This window comes from Choloepus didactylus, chromosome 17, assembly GCF_015220235.1.
Source record: "Choloepus didactylus isolate mChoDid1 chromosome 17, mChoDid1.pri, whole genome shotgun sequence".
Lineage (NCBI taxonomy): Eukaryota > Metazoa > Chordata > Mammalia > Pilosa > Megalonychidae > Choloepus > Choloepus didactylus.
Genome location: NC_051323.1, coordinates 21,135,691 through 21,160,711, shown reverse-complemented (window position 1 = coordinate 21,160,711; position 25,021 = coordinate 21,135,691). Strand labels below are relative to the sequence as shown.

The 25,021-nt window shown below is 44.5% G+C and overlaps 1 protein-coding gene across 7 annotated transcripts in view; it reads right to left on the bottom strand.

Moving 5' to 3' along the window:
• Positions 1-25,021, bottom strand: part of ADD2 (adducin 2) — a 114,839-nt gene that overhangs the window by 54,441 nt on the left and 35,377 nt on the right. For 3 of the 7 annotated variants that reach the window (XM_037807116.1, XM_037807110.1, XM_037807117.1), the window contains exon 1: positions 163-216. The exons of 3 other annotated variants lie outside the window; for them this stretch is intronic. The gene's annotated coding sequence lies outside the window, so the exon portion shown is untranslated. Of the gene's footprint in view, positions 1-162; positions 217-25,021 lie in introns of those variants that run through there. One more of the 7 variants, XM_037807115.1, reaches the window with a different exon arrangement.

Here is a 25,021-nt window from a genome sequence, read left to right as displayed (position 1 = left end):
GAGGATGCAGCAAGCTGCCATGCCCGGGCTGCCCTAACAGCCATGGGCAGGGCCACCCCCTTGGTGGAGCCAGCCCCTGAAAACCCCAGGCCCCTGCCTCACAGAGCCACTCCAGGCAAGGAGCTCCAAGCGTTATAGTGAGAAATCAGAACCCAAACTCACCGACCCCAGTGAGACTTCCACAGGTGAAAGAGGAGACTGCTGCGGCCTCACTTCTGCTACTTTGCTGAGAAAACGAAGCCAGCTGAATAAGGCACTGGACCACACCCTGCCTGGTCTGTTCAGATAATAACAAGGCCTGTGCCTTCGTGGGACAGATTATGGGGGATGCTTGCTTCTGTACTTGTCAAAGTTCTACGGTGGACATTAACTGCTGTGATAACTTAGGACAAAAACGGTTTAAAAGAAGAAAGGGAAAAGGAGGAAGAAGGGAGGGGGTTAAGTGTCCACCTGCCCAGTCTCTGGAAACCCCCCACCCTGGCTGGAAAAATCATTTCATTCCCTGTCTGCTGAAGGTCCAAGAAATGCTCATTTCTAGGCAACCCTGACACACACTTTCCTAGGGAAGTCAAGTGAATTTTAAAATCCTTCCAGCAAAGGGCTCCAAACCTGATGGTCGGTAGACAATTGTTTGCCATTTCTATCTAGGACTTGTACTGTCATGGGACGAGTGGACCCAGCTCTGTTTATCACTCCCTTGGCATCAGTTCTGTTCTCTTTCACCGGAAAGCACAGTTATCTGTTGAGTATTGGTGCCCAAGGGCAAGCAAGACCCGGAATTGGGCATGAGAGGAAGACACTTAAAAGAAATGAGACGTGACCCCTGCCTACTAGAGGTCCACAGTCACGTTAAACACTGAATACCAATAAAACCATATATACATACATTGAAATAGATGGGTAATTGTGTGTAGGTTTAACAATACAGGAAACTGGAAATGAATGCTGGGTAGGGGTAGCCCAAAATGAACGTATTCTGTGCTTTTTGGAATGGGAGACTGGAAATCCCGTATTCTGTATTCAAGGTCCTGAAGATGCTTCCCTGTGTTTTCTTCTAGGGGGTTTACGGTTTGGGTTCTTAGATTTAGGTCTCTGATCCATTTTGAGTTGATCTTTGCATATGGTGTGAGGAGAGAATCCACCTTGGATCTTTTATATACCATCACAGATACTTTTAAGAGGTTGCCTCCTTGCCTACTTTTTGCCTTTAGGCAGGACTGTACTCAAAACCAATATAGCTATATTTTGAAGCTTCTCACCTCAGTCAAGTTCAAACATACAACAATTGGTTCTGGTTTTTCATCCATCTGGGAGCATTTGTCCTTCAATTGTAAAGTGAAGTGTAACCCATTTATTCATGCAGCTCCCATCCCCATCCAAGAAATCCAAGAAATGGGAAAGAGCTATTGGATGATGTGTCCCTCTTTTTCTAACAGAAGACACCATATCCTAGGCCACAAGAAGTGGCAATAAAGCTCTTTTAGCACATTAAGGTCACAGTTATGTTGATTTTTTTTTTCCTACTACTTGGGCACAAGAGAAAACTCTAAGAACACCTTGCATCTAGGACTGGAGGAGGATCTGACCCTCACCATTCCCTCCCCAGACTGGGAAGCTATGAAAATTCACACCTGGGATGGCAGTTGGGACTTGCTAATTTGGGGTGGGGTGAGGAGGGAACTGGAGTGGGAAGGTTTAAAGGCTCACATGGGGAACCCTGCTGGCCTCAGAAATGTCCTTATGGAGACATCCCCAAAGCCTGAGCAGTGAGGCAGTGTCAGGAACAAGACTGCTAAATTAGGAGGCACATTGGCTTTCCACGCCTCTCCCCAGTGCTTCTGTATGGCTTGGATTTTACCATGAAGATATTAAGGAACACGTTATTTCAAACTCCTTTACATTTCTTTGTGTATTTGCACACTCAGGTGTCAGAGACCATCTTAGTTTGCCAGGGCTATAACAAAGTATTACAGACCGGGTAACTTAAAAAAACAGGAATTCAGTGTTTCATAGTTTGGGAGGATAGAAATCCAAAATCAAGGTGTGAGTAGGATCCTGCTTTCTCTGGCATCTGGAGCTTTCTGATGATGCTTCCAGCCATCCAAAACTCACTCTGCCTCTACCACACGGCCGTCTCTCTCCCTGTCTGTCTCCAACTTTCCCTTGCTTAGGACTCCAGTCATCTTGGACCAAGACTCGTCCTAATCCAGTTTGGCCTCATTTTAACTAATAACATCCCCAAAGGTTCTATTTAGAAATGAGGTCACATTCACTGGACTGGGGGTGAGGTGAACATGTCTTTTCCTGGAGTGGGGGGTTGGGGGTGAGGCACATGATTCAATCATAACACTCAGCAAAACCACTTCTTCTTCCTGGGCACTTACCATGCCTACATTTTCCAAGCCCCCTTCCCACCTGGATAGGGCTATGTGATCAGTTCTAGCCAATGGAATATAACAAATGATGTTTGTCACTGTCAGCCAGAGCAATTAAGAGCAGAAGTGCTCCCCCCCCCCCCATTCTCGCCTTCCTTGTCTCCTTGCTGGATGCAGGTTATCCAGTGGAAATTCTGAAGCTCTAGATGGAAGGAGGGTGGATGTTGCCGAAGGCAACCTGTATCTGATTGGAGATCTGGGTGTTGCTGTCACAGCAATTAGCCCATCCGACTAACACCTTTTCTTTAGCTCAAGACGGTCTTCTATTAACTCTATGGTTATTGCTTCCATTTCACTTATAGTGTCTCCAACAATTATCCATATATTGAGTCTGTTTTCTAAATTTATTTTTCCTCCCATTTTTATTGACGTTTTTTCTTGCATTTTGACAGATCATCATTTCCCACTTCATTGATTTTAACTAACCAGATTAGTTATTTTAATTCTGAAATCAAACATTTTATGTATTTATATATCTTTATATATCTCCATTTTCAGTACTTTATATATCTCCATTTTCACTTCAGAACTTTTCATCTTAGTCTATTCTCTCCTTATAATCATCTGCCCCTGTTTCTCTTAGAAGCCATATCTTTTTGAACTACACAAAGAATGTCAAACAGTTTAACATTTTTCTTCTGGTTCTTGCAGATTATCAGAGGTCAGTGTTTTTTGTTTTTTGTTTGTTTGTTTATTTTTTGAGTCTGCCAGACCATTCTTCTTCCTCTGAAGTGTCTTTTCTCAAGAAATTTCTGATTTTTTTTCTTTATTCTCAAATAAGGTAAAATCAAATCCCCTAAATTATAAACTTCAAGGAGAATAGCTTCTAGTAAAAGGTGACTGGGAAGTCACATGTTTCTGGAAATCATGTGTGGTACACATAATTGATGGAATTGTAAATACAAAGTGACTTTTAATACCTCCAGGCAATTTCTGCACTAACCTGACCATAGCATTTACCCTAATGATTAATCCACTTAAGAAAAGGAATCTAAAAGGACACTGATCAAGGGGAAAACCCTATCCCCCATACAGGTTATAAAATGGGTACTCCTTTTATAGAAAACTTAAAGTTCAATCAAGCTCATTTCTAGATGGTGATGCACTTGGGCTATAACAATCAGACTTGAGGAAATCCTTAGGTGAACCCACAAATCTTAAAATGCAACCTTCAGCTTTACAACTTCTTGAGATGCCATCTAACTTCTGACCAGATATAGGAAGGAGGGGATGAAAGATTAACTTCAGGTTAATTTGGGGCCTATCAGGTAACAGAGACCCAGGTCAGCCTCCCTTCCATACCTATCCCCTGCTGTAAGGAATGACATGGCAGGTGTCACACAGGTGAGCATAAGGGAGACCTTCAACCTGGGTTCAGAAGTGAAGGCCAAGTGACACAACCCCAGGCACCAAGTTGACTGTGAAAAGTAACAATAAAGTGAACATTGGAATCAATGTATATCTTCAAGTCTAAGTCATCGATGGGTTGGTTGACACACCATTATCTTAAATCTCACTCAGAAAGAAAAGTCACTGCTGTCATAGTTGTAAGTCATCACTGATTGCAGGACACATCCTAACTTCAGAGATGATGTACATGAGAGGGAAGTGTGCAACTTAGAAGCCAGTGTCACCCCTTATGGATTGCCCCTTAGTGGGAGTGGCAAGACATCCACCAGACCAGGGAGTCAAGGAATGACACAGTAGAAACAGGTCAGAGCTCCAGGAGAGCCTCTCAACACCCAGACTCAGGGTTTATCAGCCCCTGCTTCTGCTGGGTAAATGTTCTCAAATATATGGCAGCAGGGCCCCGATGTGCACTGCACCCAAACAGCTTCCACGCGGCACACATCCATGTTCCTTCTCCATGAAACAGGAACATAAGGTCAGAGGCAAAACCAGACCAGATGAGAAGACTGGAGGTTAACAGATGAGATAAAAGTGGAACTGGATCCACTCCTCGGAGTTCTGATTTGCCAAGCCAATGAAAACCACAATCGCTGCAGGTGTTCGCAAGAGCTCCTGCACATAGCAGGTCCTCAAGCAAGGATAGTTCCTGTCTCCTCCAAGAATTCTCCCACATCTGCCATTGGAACTGCCCTGCATTTTTCAAATGTTGGGAACAGAGAGATCAGAGGCAGGCAGAGGGAAAATTAAGGACTATGAGGGAGATAGAAAGGGGTAAATAACAAGAGTCCAAAACAATCTCACTACACTGAGGGTCCAGGGAGTCAGCTCACCATGTAGCCGAGAATCCAGGCTCCAGATAGCCCTGAGAGTTCAGGATTGAATCCCAGCTCTCCATCTTTCTAGCTCCATGATCTTAAGTAAGTTAGCTAATTTTTCTGCACATTGGGAGAGGAACAGTACCCCCTCATAGGAGTAAATGAGATTAAGTGAGATAACATATGAAAGCACAGGCTTTGTGCAGGGCCTGACAAATAGTAAGAGCTCAATCAGTGCTAGGTGCTGCTCTCCCTCATGGTTTATTCACATTGTAATGATTCAGTTTTTCTTTAATAGCCACAGTCTGGATTCTTTCTCATCAGCAAGCATACATCTGGGCTGACTGCCCCATCAAATGTTCTCAAGGGGATGTCAATGAATCCGTAACACTGAGCATAACAGAATTAGGCTGGTTACACCTGCTGCGGAATTTCTACACTGTATCCTAATGAGACAGGTAGATTTTTGGCTGGCATGTAGTTTTGAATGGTGGATACCACTCTTCCGTCTGAGCAGATAATCTAGTGTTTCCAGTGCTGGTTACAAGGCTGCTTGCCACCTAATTCCCTGACCACTTTGACCTGGCAATTTATTATAGGCACAAAATTCTGTGGACAGCTCATCTCCCAATGCACTTGTGCTTGGACACACAGTCAAGCTTGGAATGCAAGACAAAGGGGTGAGCTTTTCAGTCTGGAAAAAATAAAAATAGCAGAAAGTCACAAAGGATATAGGGGCATGAATGTGAACTCGCCAAATCCTAGCATTGGAGGCACCATCGCTGTCCCTCAAAAAAGGACATTTAAAGCAAGTTAAACGAGGCTTCATATACCGGTTAGTAACAAGCGGAATGAGTTAGCCCACAGTACAGACCCAAAGTGCCGAGTGACAAAGCCACAGTAAGGATTCCATCTAACAACCTTCTTTGATGATAAGACACCCACATGGTACTTAGCCATGAAAGCCTGTCTCATGGAAACATGTACCTACAACAGGAAAATGAAAAAGGTGTCAGGATGGGATAAACATTTTTTAAGTGTCTGCTACATTTAGGAACCATGCTAGGTGCTGCCCTGCCACAAGGCTGCTACTCCAGCATCCCCCGTGCTGGGGGCAAGGGACTTCCAGCTCTGTGACCTTGGGCAACCCTCCACCACCATGTGCCTCATTTTCTAAAAGGTGACTGCAGCATGCCAATCTCATGGGAACTCCCCACCCCTCCCAGGTAGCCCCTTCAGGAAGGAATCAGGATTTGGCTCAGCTGCCAGCTTCCTAAAAGGGCCTGTGTGGAGCACTACCCCCCCCGACCGCCAAAAATGGGCTCTCCAGAGCCACGGCCAGATTGTCTGGCTCTCTAGGCTACTCTACAGCAGGCCCTGTGTCATCTCCCTTAGTGGCTCCAAGCCCTGCTTCCAGGCTCGTGACTTTTGCTTTTGGGTCTCCTTGACTCGGACCAGCTCTCAGGGTTGCAGGACTCAGCTCTGCCCCTCTAGAGACCCAGGCATCCACGTTAGGTGGGTTGGTGGAGAGAGGCCCCCGTCAGCCCCTGCCCTGAGCAGGCTCTGGCCACAGTTATGCATGTGGTTCCTTTGACACAGACATGAGGCACAGTGCTAGGTGCTAGTAACTCACTGGCAAGTGGTCCCCATCTCCAGATGACAACAGCTGGGGGATCCCCTGACCTCCATGCAGGGCAGGGTGCCAGCAGGACAGCTGTCCACTCTATACCTTGGCCTTCTTTTTCCTTAGTTTCCTAAGGCTGCCAAAACGAAGTCCCACAAACTTGGTGGCTTAAAACAAGAAGCTTACTGTCCCTCAGTTCTGAAGGCTAGAGGTCTGAAATCAAGGTGTTGGCCAGGATCCCTCGGATGCCTGTACGGGAGAATCCCCCTTGCACCTTCCTAGCTTCTGGCGGTTTGCCGCCAGTCCTTGGCTTGCAGCAGCAACACTTCAGTCTCTGCCTCCAACGTCCCTCTGTGTGTTTGTGTCTCTTCTCCCCTTCTGATAAGGACACCAGCCAAATTGGGTTGGGGGCCCACCATGGGCCAGTATGACCTCATCTTCACTAACTCCGTCAGCAATGACCCGATTTCCAAATAAGGTAACATCTAGAGGTACTCCAGGGTCGGACTTCAACCTATAACACCAACCCTCCCTGGGAAGTGGGACAGAAGCCCCTGGTGCTCCCTCCTCTCCTCTCTGCCTAGAAGACAGCTCTTGAACCCCTTATGATTTCAGAAGCTTCACTGCATAATGGCAAAGAACACAGACTTGGGAGCAGACTACCCAGTTTGTGTCCTAGTTCACCTTTCTTCCTAATTGTTAGGCCTCAGTTTCCTCCACTGTAAATTAGGGGTGGTAATTATAGGAATGACCCCAAAGGGTTTTTACAATTAAATAAATGTATCCATGTAAAATGTGTAGGAAGATGCCTGTTAGAGACTCAGCATCCAGTAATACTGGTATTATTTGGCAGTTTTCAGTCACTGTGGGTAAACCAGGCCAGACCAGCCAGGGAGGGTGAGCCCTGGCAAGGAGCTGGGAAGAACACTACCCAGGAACGCTCCAAGGGGGTCCCTGTCGGTAAAAGCTCTACACATCTGCTGTAATGGCTAACGCAGCTCTTCTCCAACTCTAACATAAACGCAGATCACCCAAACATCTCGTTAACCTGCAGACTCTGATCCAGCAGGTCTTTATGGGCCTTGAGATGCTGCATTTCTCAAAGGCTCTGGGATGATACCCTGCTGTTGGCCCATGGGCCACACTGAGTAGTGATGGTTGAAAGGTATATTGTGATCAGCAGCACCAGGATAACAAAGGGGACCACCGGAACAAAAGGGGAGAGCTGCAGGCCCAATCAACCACAATGCTGGGTCACCGTGACAGCGTAGGGGCCCAGCTTTCCAGCTGCAGGATAAAGAGTGGATGCAAATCATTGACCTTTCATGGTCCCTCTCTCTGGGATCAATCACGCTTTTGAATTGAACAGCAGCTCACCGAGGCAATGCTAATGGGCTCTGCCTGCTCCTGTTTATCATTCCCGAACAGGGTCAACCAAGAAGTGGTCTCATCCTTTTTAACAGAAAAACAAAACAAAACAACCGTTGCCTCATTCCTAAGTTACGTGGGGCCCAGAACAATCCCTGAGAGAATGGAAACTTTTGTGACAGAATCTCAGTTTCCTAACCTCGATGAACTTAATGGAAACATACAGATCAGTAGTTTTGTCTTAGTGTTTTTATGATGTGGAAGACAGTTGGTCCAAGGAGATGAGAATTTGACTCTAATGCACCCTGGGCTCCTGCATGACTGGGTACTGAGCAGCTCAATTTGGTAGGAGAGAGAAGAGAGGCCTCTGGCATATACACCCCAGGGCGAGGATGAAGCAGCTTTACCCACTGACAGTCTAGATTTAAAAAAAAAAAAAAAAAAAAAAAACCTGGTCCACCAAGTCCAACGTGGGAATGGGCAGCAGCAGCTATAGATGTCCCTTAGCTTAAATTCTCAGTACATTTTCCCACTGGTCTCTTTCTCTAGCCTCATCCTCCATTCCATCTTCCACACAGTTCCTTTTCTAAAACACTTCACAAAAGTCATCCATGACTTGCTTATAGTCAAGACGGTCTCAATGGTTTCTAGCATTTTTATTGACTCCCATTGACGGGCAGTGGCTGCCTGAAAGATTACGTTGGAAAAGGGTCTGAGTCCTGCTCTGGATTCAGTGGGCATGAATTTTGGGAGTGATGTCCAGTGTCTGCCAGGGGCACCAGTGAGAGGAGGGGTGCCACACCATTTCTTTCTGGACAACAGGATAAAATCAAAACACATCATCTTAGCCTTCAAGCCCCTTAACAGTTGAACTCAAGCCACCACCAAGGCATCATCTCCCAAACTTCTCTTGAAATGCCTGCCCAAGACAACCTGGACCACCCTCTCCAGACCCCAACACTCCAGATGTGCCCGTGGCTGGGCTCAGCTGGGCCTTTCCACTCTGCAAGGCCTAGCTCTCCTCCCTCTTCTTGGCTCCCATCCTTATTTGCCACTAACCCAGTGTTTTTTCGTGCTACTACTCATCTCTTTGTATGAGCCAGGATTCAAGTGATTAATATATGAGTGTTCCCAACCTCCTCCCTTCAGCCCCGTCCCCTCCTGAACTCCAGGGTGGCCCTGCCATGCCTTACTGGCTCTTTGGGGTTATACGATGCAGAAACGACAGGGAAGTCACATCAGATCAACCCCACCTCCCTGGCCCCTGGAAGGGAAGGGGGGCTTGAGATTGAGCTCAACCACCCACGCATGGATTCCACCAATCATGCCTATGTAAGGAGACCCCATATGAACTCGGGACACTGGGAATCACGATGAGTTCCATGATTGAGAAAATACACAGCTGCTGCGCCAGGAGGGTGACATATTTTGACTCAGTGGAGGGGACATGGAAACTCGCATCTGAGACCCTCCCAGATCTCGCCCTCTGCCTCTCTTCTTTAACCTATTTGTATCCTTTTATTACTATAATCGTTAAGTATAGTGCTGTCAGTGAGTTCTGTGAGTCATTCTAGTGAATTACTGAGCCTGAGAGGGGTGGAACCTCCAAATTTGCAGCCAGTTGGTCAGCAGTGTGGGTGGCCGGGGCCCGTGAACTCATGACAGGGTCCTGAGGGCAGTCTGGTAGAGGAGGGCCCTGCATCTGGGAGTTGGAGACAGAATTGAATTGCCTGGCGCAGCAGTCCTGGCAGCTGCTGATTGAAGTTTCCGATACCCATACCGTTGGTGCCGGAAGCTGTGTTGTGGAAGTAGATAAAAGTTTTTGATAGCCTTTACAACACCCGGCCCCCCTCACTTTCCAGAAAAGGAGCCTGAAGCCCAGAGATGTGGGGCAAGTCAGCACCTCAAATTTTCCAGCAGCTGAAATGCCTGCAGGAGGGAGCACATCCTTCGCTGACATCTTAATGTTGACTGCAGACACCATCTCCCCTCAGGGGGTGGTACCAGGGTGAAGGGTATCAAATCAATCTAGTTTGATGGATATTTATTAAAAACATGATGAATAAGGTACACTGTGTGAAAATACTTTAAACATTCTAGGAAAGCCTGCTATGGACACTGCCCTTTGTGAATTAAGGTGGGCATTAAAAACATTAAGGTGGGGGGCATCCTTTTGCAACCTTGCTCACGGGTGAGGCGGTTTGGAACTCTGTCTTTGGGTTTGGCCTATACTCCCTTCCACTCATATAATCCCTCTCATTTCTTTTATCCTTCCCTCATGTACCTTACACACACACACACACCATGCCAGCATGCACGTGCCTTCCCTGAAGTCTTGGCTTGTCTCCCCCCATGCAGTGCAGAAAAAGGCAGATGCCCCTCGGGAGTGTTTTACTGGGTGGTGGGAGTAGGGGAGCCTCTTCAAAGACCATTCTAGCCTTATTGGTTTGATTTTCCCACAGGGGAGCCCTCAAGCTGCACTGAGCTTCTAGCTGTCATTGAATGCCAGACTTCCAGAGGCCGCCAAGGGCAACCGGCCTAACCTTTCCTCAGCTTTCCCTGCACGCTCCTGGCACCAGGCTTCTGGCTCAGGTCCGGCAATGGGAGGCACCAACCCAAGAGGGAGGTGCCAGGGTGTTTCCTCCATGACTTCCGCCTCAAGTGGCATCTCCTCCGTGGCTGTAGCTCCCAACACAGGGCAGGCCCCCCATGGTTCCAGCATCCAGAGTGACCCTGGCCCTGGGCTGGGATAACACCACCTCCTCCTTCTCTCTCCAGCCTCAGGGTGCAAGTGGCTTCTGCTATGGCCCAGCCCCGCACCACCTCACCATACCTGTTTTGTTTTCTCCAGCTCCTCTTACCTATATAAGTCTCCTGCGTTAAATTCCCTCTGCTCTAATAGAGGCATTTCCCTTTCCTTGTTAGACTGTCATGTAGACTAACTCCACTCTCCCCCATCGTTAAACCTATGAGAAAACCAAGGCCAAGAGAGATATAATTTGTCCAGAGAGACACACTGATACCCATCAGTGACTAGAATGGGTTTCATGGTTTCTGTCGGCCACATCTCTGCAAAGTACGGCAGGAAATGCTTTCGCATCATTAGAAGCAACAATTTTGAAACGTGTCTTTTAAGGAATAGCCACAATAATAATTCTAGCCTTTTCACTTCCTAAATATGCCCTGTAGACCTTAGGAGAGATTTAACCCCTAAAACTGGGAGATTTGGAAAGTGACTATAACCAAGTCACCTCCTGCATCTGTGCCTGTTTCCAAAATGATACAAAACTACCATTTCCAGACGCATTTAAAATTTTCTCTTAATATATACAGCAAAACTTGACTCCTCAGATTTTTGGACCAGCTGGTTTCTCAAATCTGCAAAGTAGGTTTGATTTAATAGGTATTTAAACATGCCATGTATTTTAAATACACAGTGCTTCTGCTAATTAACACTTCATAATTTCTCGAGAGCCCCACAGGCAATTGTTACCACCTATAAGTGGTGAATGATAGTGTCAAGAAAATGAATCTTGCTTCTCAAATTGCAGCCCTGGGATAGCATACCTGAAATACCTCATCCATGCCACCCCGTGTGGATGGAGTGGTGGGAGGGGAGGAGTGAGACCCCCGGCGACGGGACCTCAGGCCTAGCACCACCCTCAGGCACTGTGCACACTGACACTCTCAAGGAGGCAGACCCCCACCAGGGGCCAGGGGTCAAGACTGATTACACAGATGCACAAAAATTAAACAGTGACCTGACAAGAAGACATGGACACGTGTACACAGACCTCTTAGACAGCACCCGTAAGAGAAAGCTAGACAGTTGAGCAAAATTACCCCAGTGAGGAACAATAATCCAAGAAGAACAGATAAGCTATCGTGGGTAAATTTAACGTTCTGGGAATGCCCAGGAATGACTATGGTCTGTTAATTTCTGATGGGTATAGTAGGAACAAGTTCACAGAAATGTTGCTATATTAGGTAACTTTCTTGGGGTAGAGTAGGAACATGTTGGAAGTAAAGCAGTTAGGTTAGTTGTCTTTTTCTTACTCCCTTGTTATGGTCTCTTTGAAATGTTCTTTTATTGTATGTTTTTTATTTTTTTTTTTTATTTTTCATACAGTTGATTTTAAAAAAAATTAAGTTAAAAAAAAAAAATTTACCCCAGTGAGCCGAGAGCCAAGGCAACTCACCCATAGGTGCAGAGTCGGGGCTAGGAGCGTTGTGCCCCCAACCTCACCAGGCTGCCTGAACACCCTCACCCCTCTCTTCTACACCTGAATTCTATCACTGAGGTTTATTTGGCCAATGGGTCTTCTTTTCCAGCACTCCTGGGAGAGGTGATCCGATACTTATCAGTCATTCCTACATCAGTGTGATCTAACGAGACAGCTTTCTTCTTGATGCTTTGCAGAGATCAGGGAGCTGATGGGTCGGGGAACCCACAGACACCACAGGGCTCTTAGGAAGCTGCATAGATGGATCCAGCTGCCTTACATTGTTGTAATGGGGACCTGGACACCTGGAGAGTTGAGGAAAAGGGGTACTTAGTGGCTAATAAGCTACCCAAAGAGGGAGGTGGGTGGAAACCTCCACTTACCCAGGGTTCTTCTGCCTACGATGACCCCACCTACACAGTCTCCCACCCTCCACATCTTCCACAGCCTCAGCCTTGCCTCTGCTCTGGCAGGGGAAGTGGGGGACATGAGCAGAGGCTGAAGCTGAGGGCAGGGACAAGAACAACAGTGAAGACTGAGGCTGGGGTAAAGCTCATTGTGTGACACCTTCTTTCCTGAAATTCCAAGAACAAAGCAAAGCCAAGGACTAGAATGGGATTTCATCTATCACTAGACTGGAAGTTCCAAGAGGGCAGAGCCTCGTCAGACTTTGTTCATCACTGTATACCTGTCACCTAGGAGAGTACCTGAAAGATACAGATGCTCGATAAATACAGATTGAATGAATGAGATGGTACAGACCAAAGTGCAATGAAATGACACCTCAAGGCCCTTCCAATCACATCGTTCTCAAGCCCTTGACCACTCATGGCTGCACACCCTCTTGCTAGGGTTATAGCTGGGCCTCTGGAAAAAAGACCCCTACAGAGATGTGATGCTGAGCTTTACTGGCTTTTTGCTGTTCCCCAAGGTCACTGCTTTCTTCAGGCAGTGTTTGCTAAGCTGCCAGCCTACATCACATCACATCAGGCAGCCCAGGGCAACTTCCCTGCTGATGCCCAGACAGGAGGTAGATGCTGCACCAACCCTAAGCTTTCCTAAATAGAATCTTTCTGTCTTTCCACAGGCAGCAGGATCTGCACCAGAAGACAAATAAGGGAAATTCTTTGGAGTGTAAATGAAACTGTTCTGATATTCTGTTGGACCCTATGTCCCTCAGGAGATGTTTATGACTATTTTTTTTTTTTTTTTTGTCTTTCCTTCCCCTCATTGGGATAAGAAGATTATATGGCACAGGCAGCAGGTGAGAGGGTAACCATGATTCCATAGGAAAGTAGAACAAAGTTAGCAATTTGTAACCAAACAACAAGGCAGTACAAAAATATATGAGGCCTCTGAATCTTAACTTTACAGTCTGCAAAACCATTTTGTCAACCAATCAAAAACATTCCCAGTTGTGACACTCTACCTAAAGCCCATCTACAAAAATCCAAATTCACACAGAAGCGCCTTGCTCAGTGCTAGGTTCAAAGTCCTCAATGATGTCTGTCTGATTGAGAAACATTTGAATGCAATGTTTATCAATTGAGATAATATGTGTATAAAACAGAAAGCTTGTTCAGATCCCTGGATATCCTCTCAAACTACCTACCAGACAGAGAAGCCCGGGCAGTAACTGGTGTTCCAGGAGCTGTGTTACAGGGAAAAACCACTGAGGTCTGGTCCTGGATCTCCAACTAATTTGCTTTGTTATTGACAGCAAGCTTACACTTTCTGGGCCTGTTTCCCTATCCCCATAAAGAGCTGGATGAGATGGCTTCTGAAGTTATTTCTAGTTCAAAGAAGCTGAACGGTGATGTGAACATATCCAGTGGTGTGTCTGTGCTTTGACCATGTGGGGGACAAGCTGAGGTCAAATGAGAGAACTGCCACTTTTGTGAGAAACACCCCCTAGGCTCACCTGCTCCCTGAACCATCCTCAGGAGATGGAGAGGAGGATCTTGTACAGCCTCGAGTCAGAACAGCAGGGTCCTGGGGTGGGGCAGGGAGGTTGCCCCTAGACAAAGGACTCAGCTGACTGAAGCCAAAACTGAGCTGAATCCAGTTTGCCTGGGGAAGTCAAGTGTCTTTTATTTGGGGAGATCAAGGAAACAAAGGAAGGGTGTGGAGGGCTTTAGAATACCACATCTCACCCCTGACCATTGGTGAGGGGCACACGCAGGAGCTAAGTTTAAGCCACAGTGCTGTGAACCTCATGAGGGGGAAACAGACCCACCGAAACATCTGATGGGAAAGGTAACCGGGTTCTGACTTCCATCTGTCTGTTCATACAATTGTCTGAATCTGCCTCCCCCTGCTAATTAGTTTCCATCTCATCACCATCACTCTTGGCATGTAAGTCCCAGTCCCAGTTCCCCATCTGTATTACCTGACATTCAAGAATTCATGCACAGACAACAACAGAACATTTGAACAAAGTAGCTACTTTTATAATTCTAGGATCCAAGAGCCAGTTCCATTCAATCTGCCATAGGATTCCATCTTGCAGAATCTCTTCCCCGAGTCTTTACAGCAGCAGACATTGTTTCTTGCTGGGAGATGTGAAATCACTGCTGGCGCTTCTTTCCCCTGTGATCTGCAGGCTGCTTTTTAAGGAGGCTTTAATAATGCATAGGAAGGGAAGAGCAGTGCAGGAAGAAAGCACTAAGCTGCTACCAAGAGGTGCTGCCTGGGAATCAGCCTGGTGGGGAAAGCAAATGGACCAGCTTTTAGCCTGAGTCTTCTGGTTTGCATCAAGAATGGGGGTTGGGATCACAAAGCCTTTTCTGAGGATGCCATCTGACAAGCGCAGATTTGAGCCAACATCAGCTTGTCAAGAGCTGATTTCAATTTTCTCCCGGCAGCCTGGACACACAAATCATTCCTAGCTGAATGAAGAAATGCTTTCGATTCAGCCTTCAAGAGTGGTAGGGGTGAGTACATATTTGACAGACACCTTAAAATGTGATTTCAGAAAGGTGTTGCAGGTCTGATAAAATATCAAGGATCAGAGGCAAGGCTGTGGAAAGGAAAAGGTTTTATATCTGGATTCCCAATCTGCAGGTTATATAACTGATGCCACTGTGACACCCGGGAAATTTTTAATATTGTTAATAATATAGTACGAGTTGGCTAGTTTTCAGAAATGGGTTGCTATACTCAAAGAAAGGATTGCCGTTCTCGTCCCCAAGTCCCAGGGCTTTCCACAGACACACAAAAGCCCCCTCCCCTCCCCAGGAGCAGATGAGCAGACTTCATTCCTGTTGTCAAGGAAACCAGTCTGTGCCGAGACTAGAATTAGAAAGCAAGGGCCTAGCAGTGCCTCTGCCCACTTACCCTGACGGAGCCTGCCATCTCTCGCCCACCAGGGACACTGAGGCTCTTTTCACACAATCCCCAGCCTCAGTCCGTGGAGCGGGGGCTCCACTGACAGCCCAAATCAACCAGTGGATGGTTTCACAGGGCTCCTGAACAAACCCATGTTAAAATTGAGTTTATAAGGTAGGGGGTTCCTAAGCTCACATACGTTATATTTCGCAATAAGGAAATAACTGAAACTATGGTACTGTAACTCATAACAACTTCAGAAATTTCCTATATAACTACTTGTTAAGTCATACTTTGAAAGATATTACCTTTTTGTGTATATATTATATTTCACATTAAGGAAATAAACTGTGGAACTGTAACCTATAATATTCTTTGAAATTTGCTAGTTGTTCAATTGCACTTGGAAAGTTATCACTTCTATGTATATATGTCACAGTCTACAAAAAAAAATAAATTAAAAAAAAAAAGTGAGTTTATACACATGGATATTGAGAAGGGAGAAGGACAATGGGACAAGGGATGAGTGATTGACCTCCGGTGCCAAGTAGGGCTTAGGGACAGGATTGGACACCCGATGCCAGCCCAGCCCTTCCTCCCTCCAAAGCATCTACCCTCGAGTTTCCAAATAAACTAAAATGCCCCTCTGGGGGGGTTGCCCACTAGCATCCATCAATAGGCCAAACCTGATACTTGGGGGGGGTGGGGGGCAGATGCCTTTTTGGGTAAAGGGCCTGGTTAAAATGCTATAAGGGCACCTTTAGAGTGTCATGGAGAGCATGAGGGGGAGAGAACCACCTCAACATTACTACCACCAAGGAATGGGAAGTCAGATGGAAAGGAAACAGGGAAAGGCAGAGGAGCAAACTGGTTATTGGCAGAAGAAAGAGGGCCTTGGATATCTGCAAGGATATGCTCCATGAAAACCAAAGGTGGAAAGCAAATTAAAGGGGGTCCTGAGATGACATCCGACCCTTTCAGAAGGCAGCAGCCTCTACCTTGCATTGTACCTATTTGGATACATTTTATCTGCCCTTTTAAACCAGGAGCCCTGAGGGATTGACTTCTGACCCATCTTTCTATCCTCCATAGCCCTGGAAGGACAGCATGCGGGCAGTGGGGATGGAGAAGGGCTGGCTGAATGCTCGTTAACAGGCAAATTCTTATTCTAGAAGCTGTGAAGTCATCCACAGCAGATGCTCAGAATTCTGAAGCAATTATGAGAAAGAATTTTAAGATTTCCATCTCTAGAGTTCAAAACTTAGTTGGGTCTTCATTTCCACAGGTGCTTGCTAGAATTGGGTGCTCTACTTCCCAATTATTGCCAATTCCCTCATTAGTAATGGTAGGAACAGTAATAATTGTGATGTTTTTGTCAGTACAGGGAAGCTACAGTGAGACACCTGAAAGGAGAAATAAGGAAAATAAGAATGCTCTCTGGATTAAACCCCAAGTGGCACACACAAGACTGGGGCCCGAGATTTGCACAAAGATTAACAGAGAAAAGACTCCTCAGCTGGTAGGAGAGACATTAATCTGACAGTGGATTAGCACATCAAAGATTCATCACACACCAGGGTCAGTCTTGGAGAATGTCATGGTTATGGGAACACTGTTAATGTAATCCAAAGTTTAAAATCCCCCTGCAGCCCCCATTAGTGCTTTTTAAAATCCCCATTTTCCTCTCTGATTCACTGTACTCATGCACCACGCTACCTGCCTGCCTTTTTCCTTAAGCCTCTAATCTCCCTACCCAGGAAAACTCCTCCTCTGCCCCCTTAGTCCTACTTACCCCCTTCTCCCTCTCTTCCTCCTTTTCCTGGTCAGCCTCAATTTTAATAAATTAAAAGCTCATTCGGTGCATCCTTCCTTTACCCCACCATGCCCACTTTCTATCACATATGCCAGAAGAACAGGCCTGACTGAGCAGTTGGGCTTTTCCACCTTTGAGAGGGCAGGGGAAGAAGCCACATACCCAAAACCAGAGCCTTCCTTAACTGCAGGGAGCAGAAAGGCTGAGAACAGATAATGGCAACAGCTCTGGTTCCATCACATAAAGAGTCTGTTGGAGGCAGGCACAGTGGACGGGCACCAGGACATCAAGGAGATCCACAGGGCAGCAGTTGACAGCCCCTGCTCAGAGCTGGAGTAAGTAAGGGGGGGGGGGGGCCCGCAGGGCCGATGGCTGACACCCTCGTCATCGAGAGTTAAAAATCACAAGCATAAGTGTAGGAACATGGCACCAAGTAACTCAGGTTTCCATAGAAACATGGCACCAGTTAACTCTGGTTTCCATACACAATTCCTCACATTATGGTGAAATCTAACCCGGTGCTGCTCCCATTGCATAGACCGTGCTCTCAGCACACAATTTGTGTTAGCTCCCTGCCTGCACTCACATAAAATCTTTAGGTGTTTTTTCAAAATGCCCCTTCGGGTTCCCCTGAATGACCATGATGGGCCCCCCGAAGTCAGCCACCACATCTGGCGGAAATTCAGAGCCAGGACTGCAATGTCAGTTGTACAGCACGGCCAGGGACAGACACAGAGTCCAACGCTGTGCTGTAGCCAGAGATTCAAAGACACAAATAAGTGGCTGTGACTGGATGAGTTGTGGAAGTCAAAATCCACCTCTAGGCTACTTACATCTCATCTATGAAGAAGTCATACAATAGGGTTAAAAATCATCAGCTGGATAAATATGTAACAAGATAAAAATTTAAAAAAACTACAGGCAGCACTATTTATATCTGTTCTAGTTTGCTAATGCTGCTGGAATGCAAAACACCAGAAATGGATCAGCTTTTATAAAAGGGGTTTATTTGGTTACACAGTTACAGTCTTAAAGCCATAATGTGTCCAAGGTAAGTCATCAACAATCAGGTACCTTCACTGGAGGATGGCCAATGGTGTCCAGAAAACCTCTGTTAGCTGAGAAGGCACATGGCTGGCATCTGCTCCAAAGTTCTGGTTTCAAAATGGCTTTCTCCCAGAACATTCCTCTCTAGGCTGCAGTTCCTCAAAAATGTCACTCTTAGTTGCTCTTAGGGTGTTGGTCCTCTCTTAGCTTCTCTGGAGCAAGAGTCTGCTTTCAACGACCATCTTCAAACTGCCTCTCATCTGCAGCTCCTCTCTCAGCTCCTGGGCATTCTTCAAAGTGTCTCCCTTGGCTGTACCAAGCTTGCTCCTTCTGTCTGAGCTTATATAGTGCTCCAGTAATTTAATTCAGACCCACCCTGAATGGGCGGGGCAACACCTCCACAGAAATTATCCAATCAGAGTCATCACACACAGTTGGGTGGGGCACATCTCCATGGAAATACTCGGAGAATTATAATCTAATTAACACTGATAGGTGTGCCCACACTAGATTACATCAAAAATAATGGCATCTGGGGGGACATAATACTTTCAAACTGGCACAATATCAGAGACAATAAAATTCAAGGCAAAAGGCTCTAGATGATTCAAAGATTTTTATATTTGTAAAAAGTAAATTCCACCATGAAAGTCATTAAAATTTTATGCAAATAATATTGGACTATCTAAAGCAAAAAATGTTGGAAATTGGTGAGAAAATAACAGGGCCACAGTGATAATGGATGATACCAGTATGTTTCTCATTCCTTGACAGAATGAAAAGGCTAAAAACTAGGCAGGGTAAATATAAAGAACCTGAATAGATTGATTAATTAGACTTAGTGGTATCACTCACTACCCACATTCTCATGATACAAACTCACGAACCAAATATATTTAGGCAGCAAGATATACTTGTACATTGAACATTTACATTATAGTAAGAATTTCATTGCAAGTATCTAAAGGAGGGTGAATGCTAGTTAAAACAAACAATTCAGCAAAACATTTTTTGATTCTAGAAGCACCATTTATCCCAAGGGAGATAGTTTTCTTTGGGGCCTGAGAATTTTGACAAGCTTCTTAAAACATGAAAATTGATTTCCTGCCTCCCCTACCAGCCTCAGCAGCCATGGTGTGCAAGAATGTAGTGAAACAGAGGGATGCACTGCCCTGCAGAAGTAACAAGAAATAAGAAGTGGTGCACCAACAGCAAATGTTGGGAGAAGATGGGAGATGTAAGGACAGTCTTAGGTGGGGGAGGAAGAACGTGACAAGAACAGAGGCCCAAAGAAGGAAATGGCCAGGGAGGAATTCCCAGCGACTAGGGACGGCCAATAAATTGCAATAATCACCAATGTCTGACGTTGAATTTAACGGTTGTTTCTGGATTTTTCTCTAATTCCCCTCTGATATGTCTAATCCTTTGATTAAAAGTCTCATGTGCAGAAGAGCCCTGTGTTAGTGGTGTTCTGGGAGAATAAAGGAGAAAAGGCAGTGTTTAGTGAGGGCAAATGGACTGCAGAAAGAGGGCAGCTCCTCGGGGGCAGGCTCTCCAGCGTGATGCACACTTTGTTCACCAGAACCTGGTTCCTCTCCACTTCTGGGCACAGGAGAGGATGATGATTCCCCACCCTCTTCCAGCTTGGCATCATAGTGTCTTTTTGTGATCAATGAAATATAAACGGATGTTCCTCAGAGGAAGCACTCTTGAATCCTTCTTCCTCTTGCAGCTCCAGCAATTTTCCAGATGGAGATACCTCCATCAACCAAGGTCTCTGAGTAAGGAACACATGGTACAGGTCCCTACCAAAACTCAGACATGCAGGAGGAAGAAAAAAATCTGTCATGTTCAGCCAGTGAGCTCATGGAGTGGCTTGACGCTGCAGTGTAATACAACCTGTCCTAATGGCCTGAGTGAGGTCACGGTCTCAGAAGCAGCAATGACCGAGTAAGAGGTGGACAGAGATGTGCAAGCCCCTCCACCCAAAGTCTTGGGAAATCTGTCCAAGGCCCTGGCCTTCCCACAGTTTGTAAATAGGGACTTGAGCCATTTGGCTGCATAATAAAAGAAAGGGTAAATGGCATATTAAAAGCAGGTGAGAGGTCTTGGAGATATTTGGATTGCGCATTAATGGAACACTGATCACATATTAGGCCACAAAGGAATTCTAATAAACCCTAAAAATTGAGATAGACATATTCTCCAATGACAACACATTAAAACTAGGTAAGTTTTAACAACAACACACATGCCATCTAGAAATGTTAAAACTCTCCCTGAAATAATATTTGCTCAGAGAGGATATCTAAGCTGCAATCACATTATTTAAATAATAGCAAAGCGGAAACTAGATATCAACAATCGGGCTGCAGTTAGAGCCACATTTAGAAACAAATGTGAGAAGGATTGTGGGAAGACGGCAGAGTAGGAAGCTCCAGAAATCAGTCTCTCCACCAGAACAACTACTGAATTGGCAGGAACTGTCTGAATCAACTATTTTGAAACTCCATAGTGTAGTAGAACACTGGGAGCATCCAGGCAAAAATGGGAGGAAGAAGTTGGTAAATTGCAGTTAAACCAGTGCATTTCATTCTCCATGAAGCAGCTCCCATCCCCTACCTTCATGGCAGGCAGCAGTGGGGTCCACAAGCCCCAGCTCCTGGTGCAGCTGCTGGTGCCAGGGAGGGATATCAAGACCTAGTTCCCCAAGATCCAGGAATGTGTGGTCAGATAGATAATCACTGCTTTAGACCAGCTACTTCAGACTGCTGGTGGCCCAGCTGAGAGGGTAGCCACTGTTCCAAACTCCCTCAGGCAAAGGGGGCAGAGAAGTCTAAAAGCAGCAGCCTTCCTCAAAACTTCAGAAAACAGTTAAAGGACTGCATTAACAGGGCAAGTGCTGAATCAAGAAAATGCAGATTTAAAAGCCATAGGAGAAGCTCCTGACACCCTCTCTGGTCCTTCCCCTCCCCAGCACAACAAAGAGCTGGGCTGTGCTCCCATTGTGAGTCCCTGGCCTTGTCCCAGCTGGGAAAGACTGACCTAGAAAACCTCTCTCAGGCTCACCCCACCCCACCCTTGCAGAATTTGCCCTCCAGACAAAAGCATCTTGGAACAGCTAAAGCAATAAAGAAACAATTACGTCATACAGCCTGGGGCAAAGGCTTACCTGTCTTAAGTCCAACAACAGAGCACCCAGGAGAGGCAGAAAAGTCTACTTCAAAGGAAATAGAGGGAGCATTCAAGTTCCTGTAAAAGGGGGAACCACTAAGGCCACTAGCAAGCACAAGCCCAGGACAAGACACAGGCTCAGAGAAGACAACGACACTTCACTTTGCATTCACCTTGAGCTGATCTTCTTGATAGAAGGGCTGAAATCTGAAGGAAAGCACCCAAGACCAGTGAATTCTATGAACATGTGCTCATTCCCACACTTAATTTACCATGAAGTGGGTTCCTTGATCAGAAGCGATGCAGTGTGGAGTACCACAATGCCTAGACATGCCTGAAGATTGAGAAAGTGATTAAATGAGAGGAAGGTACAGCAACAAGTTAAGATTTGCAAATGATTATGAATACTGAATCTTTATATGAATATTTTTTAGATGCTAGGGTATTAGAATAAGCAAAGTAGTTATTTCAGGGCAAAACCAATTTGCAAAGACTGTAAAGATGTTTTTGCATTTGTTTGTTTGGTTATATCTCCAGGCACTCAAGGAAATTTCTTTTATAATACCAGCGGGATACAAACTAAAGAAACAACTCGGGGGGGGGGGGATCCCAGAGATAAAACTTTAAAAGATTAAAATGTACAGTGTGCAACAAGAGAACAAGACAAAGAAACTGGAAGTGATGGCCCATCCAAAGGAAGAGGATAAAAATCCAGAAGACATCAATGAAGATGACCTGTCTGTGGACACTAGACCAAGAACCAAACAGAACTACTGGAGTTAAAGACCACAATAATTGAAATGAAAAATTTTCAGAGGGGTTTCAACAGCAGATTGGAGCTGGCAGAAGAAAGAATCAGCAAACTCGAAGACAAGACAATTCAAATGAGTGGGCTGAGGAGCATAAAGAAAAAAGAATTAGAAAAGTAAAAACAGACTAAGAGACCTGTGGGACTCCATCAACTGTACCAATCTACACATTTTGCAAGTCCCAGAAGGAGAAGAGAAAAAGGAACAGAAGGCATATTCAAAGATACAATGGCAGAAAACTTCCCAAACTTAGCAAAAGATTTGAATATGCTCACTCAAGAATCCCAGCAAACCAAACAAGATAAACTTGAAGAAAAATATGCCCAGACACATAGTAGTCAAACTGTAAAATGCCAAGGACAGGACAGTTCTGCTAGCTGAAAGAGAAAAGCAACATGTTGTGTCCCAATTAGATCAAATGCCATCAGAAACAATGGAGGAAAGAAGGTGATGGGATTAAATACTCAACATGCTGAAAGAAAATTTCCGATTAAGAATTCTTTATCCAATGAGACTGTCTGTTCAAAAATGAGGGAGACAGTAAAACATTACCAGATTTAAAAAACTGGGGTCTTTATCACCACTAGACTTGCCCTACAAACAGTGCTAAAGGGAATTCTTGAGACTGAAAGGAAAAGATACTAGATAGTGGACTGAAGTGACAGAAAGGAAACAACGCCCAGTAAGGGTAGCCATACAGGGGTACCTTGAGTGCCTGGAGATATAACCAAAGCTAGAAATCAACAGAGTTATAGGGTAACTATAAATGCCAGCACCATCATACTGTATTTCTCATTATGTAAGTCCACTTTTTACTTCTTAAAGGTTCAAAAGTGCAAATGCATTAAGAGTAATGATAAATCTATGTTTTGGGAAATATAATGTATAAAGATATAATCTGTAACAAGTACAACAAAAAGGTGGAAGGACAAAGGGGCATAGGACAAGGGTAGGTGCATTCTATTGAAGTTGGTATGAAAGCAAAGGTGATTGTTATAGATTTAGGATGTTAAATTTTAGCCCATGGTACCAAAAAGAAAATATGAAAAATATATATAGAAAGAAATGAGAAGGGACTCAGAATGGTACAATACAAAAACAAACAAACAAACATGAAAGTAGGCATTAATGGAAGAACTGAAGGGCAAAAAAGGTATGAATTAAAAATTATGTAGCAAACAGCATTATCAGTAGTTACTTTAAATGTAAATGGATTAAACTCTCCATTCAAAAGGCAGAGATTCATGGAATTGGGGTGAGACAGCATAACCCAACTATATGCTGTCTACAAGAGCTTCACCTTAAATTCAAAGACACAGGTAGGCTGAAAGTGAAAGAAAAAAAATACACCATGCAAATAGTAACCAAATGAGAGCCAGGGTAGCTATACTAATATAAAAGAGACTAAGTAAAAAACTATTACAAGGTACAAAGAAGGTCACTACATTGATAAAGGGATAAATTCAACAAAAAGACTTAACTATAAATACATATGCACCAAATAGCAGAGAGCCAAAATATATGAAGCAAATACTGACTGATTTGAAGGGAGAAATACAGCTATACATTAATAGCAGGAGAATTCAATACGCCACTTTCAATAATGGATAGAACATCCACACAGGAGACCAATAAGGAAAACAGAAGAGTGAAATGATACTTTAAGCCAACTATACCTATCAGACATACACAGAACAATTCATCCAGCAGCAACAGAATATACATTCTCCTGAAGTGCACATGAATCATTCTCCAGGATAGACCATATGTTAGGTCACAAAACAAGTCTTAATAAATTTAAAGCTATCGAAATCATACAATCTTCTCTGACCACATGGAACGAAGCTAGAAATCAACAGAGGGAGAACTGGACAATGCAAAAATATGCAGAAATTAAACAATGCACTCAAACAATCAATGGGTCAAAGAAGAAGTCACAAGTGAAATTGGGAACTATCTTGAGGTGAACGAAAATGAAAATACAGCATATGAAAATTTATGGGATGCTGCAAAGGCAGTGCTGACAGGGAAGTTTATAGCTCTAAATGCTTACATTAAAAATGAAGAAGACTCTCAAATCAGAAATCTAACCTCAATTGGAGGATCTAGAAAAAGAACAAACTAAACCCAAAGCAAGCCAAAAAAAAGGAAATAAAGATTAGAGCAGAGATAAATGAAAAGAATTTAAAAATGAGGGAATCAACAAAACTAAACATTGGTTCTTTATAAAGATCAATAAAATCAACAAACCCTCAGCTACACTGACAAAGAAAAAAGGAATTGAAAGGGAGGACATTATTACCAATCCCACAGAAATAAAAAAGATTATAAGATGATAACACAATGAACCATATGCCAACAAGCTAGGCGAAATGAACAAATTCCTAGAAACACACCAACTGCCTACACTGACTCAAGAAGAAATAGAAGACCTCAGTAGACCATCAGCAAGTAAAGAGATTGAATCAGTTATCAAAACCCCCCCAAAAAGAAAAGCCCAGGACCAGATGGCTTCACTGATGAATTTTACTAAACATTCCAAGAAGAATTAACGATACTGCTTAAACTCTTCCAAAAAAAATTGAAGAGGAGGGAACACCTCCCAACTATTCATATGAGGTTAGCATCACCCTAATATCAAAGCCAGATAAATATCCAAGAAAAGAAAGTGACAGACCAATATCCCTATGAAGACAGATGCAAAAATCCTCATCAAAATATTATCAAACTGAATTCAACAGCATGTTGAAAGTATTATACTCCAGGATCAGGTGGGATTTAACCCAGGCATGCAGGAATGTTTCAACATAAGAAAAGCAATTAATGTAATATACCACATTAATAGAAAAGGGGGAAAAAAAAATCTCAATTGATGCAGAAAAGGCCTTTGACAAAATCCAGCACCATTTCTAGATAAAAACATTTAGAAAAGTAGAAATAGAAGGAAACCTCCTCACAGCATGATAAAGGGCATAT